Here is a 4,464-nt window from a genome sequence, read left to right as displayed (position 1 = left end):
AGAGAGTACTAGTTGAGCATATATATATCATATATATTTTATAAGTATATCTTCCCAATTTCAAATTATTACAAATGCCAAAAATATAATCATGGGACACATGCTGACAAGAGTGATGTGCTTATTGGCGAATGTACAAGAAAAATAGGAATCCTAGCATAAACGTTATCAGCATGTTTCATCACCTATAACTTCACAATAAATCAAATATTGTTTTATAATCTCCACTGCATTAAATATTTCATCAAATACTGAATTCTAAAAATGGGTAAATATATCTGATAAACAGGGTGATATTGACTGTGTTACTGTCAAGCTGTAGTCCAGGACAGAAAAGCTGTGATATGATTTATGTCAGGTTCCCAGTAACTTTGCAATAAACTAATCACTTTTATAAATAAAATGACAGGATTCAGAGTAGAAAATATGATGTAGTTTCATTTTCACACAACAATTTAGTACAAGGTAAACTTTGCCTTTACTGGACTGAGTGACAAAGATAAGAAGCTTTTGGTATTTCTTCTGCTTTTTCATTTACGGTATTTCCTCTGTAAGTTGATACCAAGAAAGTTGTACATGTGTTATTTTGGTAAATATTTACATAATGACTGGGTAATTTTTACCCAACCTCCACGTCACAAATTTATTCAACAATCTAAATTGCCGCGACTGGGTGTGCTCTTCGGGCACTGGCCAAAGGGAGGGTTGATGGGGCCCCTGCTCCCTAATACCCCCCAGCAAACATTGTCATCACCTCGGTATGCACGGCAAGATAGAACTGAAACTTGGGAGGACCAAGTGGATTTATACAGTGAGCAACGCTTTCTGCAATATTTTCCCTTTATTTGTGGCATTACCTTTCAGATCTGCAATTTTTCGGGGAAATTTTTTGTCCTTTACAAGAGTATCATCTTTAATTTGCCATAGCTTAGTGTGTCCATACTGTAAAGATTTACCGATGACCATACTAAAATAGGGAACACCTAATGACATTTTAAAGAAAGGGAAAACTACATAATCTGTACAGCCAAAGAATAACGGAGAAATGAAGATATTGGGTCGTGAGAAATACCACCCGGAGAGTAAGTCCGATCCGATAAGGAAATACAGCGGTGGGGTGGGTTAGGAAAGAATTCGGTTCATACGGTGATATTTTCTATCCCCTGGAGTAGTCGCAGTCACAGGGGCAATTACAAATGGTTTCACCTAAATAATTTGCAATGGAAAACAACAAGAGACCATATATGATGACTGAAACAGGAAATAATTGCAAGTTTGGATGGCTCAAAAAAAAAAAAAAGAAAAAACGAATGATGTATGCAATATACATTTATATTTTTTATTCATTGTTAATAAGAGATGAAGTTTCAAATCTGGATGGCTAGTTTTCGACTATAAAATAAATATATGATTTACTATTTATCCACAAAGTCAGTTTCGTGTTATTTTAACATTTTAGACAACTTAGAAAACAAAATTGCACTGCTAAGTTAATACAGAGAACACCATTTCCCCATCTTTCCCAATCATCCTTTCCACTCCCTTCTAGATGGGTCACAACAGTGTCTTTCTCCATCTCCTTATCTCCTGAGGCTCGTCATGATATTTCACCTCTTTCCCCTGTTTCCTCGTTTAATCCTTTGGGTTCTTCTCCTACTTCTCTGATACCTATTTCTACCCTTACTACTGATTGCTTCATAATAGTTCTCTTGCACTGTTCCTCGTGCAGTGTTGCTCTTCCTTTCTCAGACGCATAGATAATTCAGTTTGATCTAATTGCCTTTCATCCTTTTACCAATCTCTGCCTTACATCCCTTCTTTACCCTTTTCCCTAATATACACTCCTTTAGACCTTTGACATCTAACACATTTTGTAACTAAGCATTAACTCCTTTTACCCTTTTCGCCACAATACTTTACCATAGTGAAATATGCTCTTTGGTGTTTAGCACATGTATTCGTTGTAACCATCAACCATTATCAGAAGTGCAAAATACATTACAGTTAGGGAGAGCTCTCGTTTTGGAGGTATTTCGTCAATTTCTTTATCTCTACAGGTTCTTTGGTATGTAATACAACCGGGAGTGTCTACAATGGCATTTTCTTAATTTTCTGATTCTGTGTTATATCTAGTGTCCATTAGCAGCCCACACTCTCTACACCCAATATATGGTCTAATGCGGTGTTTAAAGAACATAGGGGTCAGATGGTCACTTATCATCGCTACAACTGAAAGTCCAGCAGCGTCGATTTTTACAATTAAGCTGGAAAGCGGGCCTTTGTTTATAGCGTAGTCGAAATCTATTCCGCGCATCACGACACACTACAGGTTCTTCTTTGGTTCATAAGATCGGTCAGGTCTTGTCATAGGACTATTCATGGGAGATACTGCATTCATCAAAGGGCGGTGTACAAACTTTTTCCTGTCTTGACATGGACTCAGCCTTATACTTTAGTAAGCATAGCACTGAAGTTAAGATTCCCGGCTCCACATTCAACTTTGATACCCAATGAGACACAGTAGAGTCCAAGGGGAATGGAATGTTCCACTGAGCCTGAATGATTTGGGGCTGAGATCTCTGAGAGCCAGTTCAGGTCTCACATCATAATCGTGCCAACGTTGTTTATCAAAAGCATAATTAATTTGGGTAGGAGAAAGAGCACTCTTTAGATCTTTGACTGGTACTTTCGAGGTCGTTTTTGAGGTGTTCATTGCCTGTTTGAAAAGTTACCTCATTTTTCTTTCATCAGCCAGTTCGTTCTTTAACTGTTCATTCTTTGCCCCTACCTCAGAGAACGCCCTTTGGTGGTTTCGCAGTTTCGACGGAATTATTATTTCGACCAAGATTGACTACCTCTGGTCCATTTGTAGAAGTAATACGAGTATACTCGATATGCTGACTTACAAATCACACCTTTCACAACACATGATATAAAATACTTCCAATTGTGTAACAGTAATTGATGAAACTTTAGGCCTTTTTATAACATTTCCGAAACCCCTAACACATTGATACACTCCGATACATGTTTGCCTTTTATTGAAACATCTTTTCATTTTGTATCAAGTTGAAGACAAACCTTTTGATACACTCCGCCAGCCAACCAGAGCGCGATATGTTTCAGATATATTTCACGCAGTCTCAGAAGGTGATTTATTCTTTCATTAATTACGAATCGCATCGTAAGTTTCTTGATAAAACTTTTCATTGTAAAGATGCATAAAATGTCTGATTTGGACACGGAATTCATTCGCGGTGGATGCGATAGGATGCAAAAGCTGAGAAATACAATTAATCTTTCCACGGATTTGCGAAGCGGAGAATATAAACAATATAAGTTGCAGAGGAGTCAGGTACTTTTTCCATTTTATTTGAAGCTTCCACAATGTCTTGCTTGTAATTTAAAACAATACCAGCATATTATGTACTTTAATGGTTTTCTATTGACTTTATGTGAAATAAATAAAAATACCTTCTTTTTTCAACACATTGTATGTCAGTACAAACTTCGATGATGTCGTGTTTTGTAGCGACCGTGATACAATAAAAAAAAAAAAAAAAAAAAAAAAACGTATCGCTATTTGGGGTTTAAGGGGGCTACGAAAAAGGCCTTTTGTTTGTCCTATTGTGTTTATTGAGTCACTGGCTTTTCTTTCTGCGCATTGCTCAAATTGCATTGCGACTAAACATGGTTATTATGAATTCGACCAAGATCTTCGCCAATGCAAACAGGTGGGAAAATAGGATCGCATAGTTCATCCGACTTTGGTTTATCTGTAGAAGTAAAATCATCATCGTCGATGATTTTGATGGTCGAAGATTTTTTTTTATCAGATCTTTTCTTGAATCATTGCTAAGAACACCTCATATATCAGTGGCCGCTTATTAATCTTTAGATGGAATAGCCATCTGATTATTGTGTCTACGAATATAGTTTAGCTCTTTGCCCAACACATCTCCAAGTAATTGGTCCTTACTTCCACGTCCCCCATCTACACATCAAAAAGTTGATAATAAAAAAATCAGTCGTAAAAAAAAAAATTAATTCATTATACATAATTGTAAAAATCCCTACTCTTTTTCTTAAGGGTCGCACTTTCCCGTGGAAATTACTGGCGTGTCCAGGAGGCAGAACTGCAGTTTACGAACTACTAGTTCTCATGAACTGATACGCACCGGCTACTAGAGAGAGAGACAAATGCTCAACACTGATCTAATGAATTCCCGTTCATTAACCTACGTATGACAATGCTTTTCGGCATGGCAACATGTCTCCCATCCGGAAATGAGTCGACCTTTAATAAATCGCAGTTACAACCATCGCCACTTGCCAACACCCTTAGTAAATCCTGAGCCGAAATATGAAGTATCCGCATGATGATATTGACAAAAAGAAGTACTGAATTTTGGCTGACAATTCCCTCGTCGGCAACGCGTGGAGCGGGAGACAAGGTGCCTCAGG

The sequence above is a fragment of the Penaeus monodon genome, chromosome 6, assembly GCF_015228065.2.
Source record: "Penaeus monodon isolate SGIC_2016 chromosome 6, NSTDA_Pmon_1, whole genome shotgun sequence".
NCBI lineage: Eukaryota > Metazoa > Arthropoda > Malacostraca > Decapoda > Penaeidae > Penaeus > Penaeus monodon.
This window is presented reverse-complemented; position numbering follows the sequence as displayed.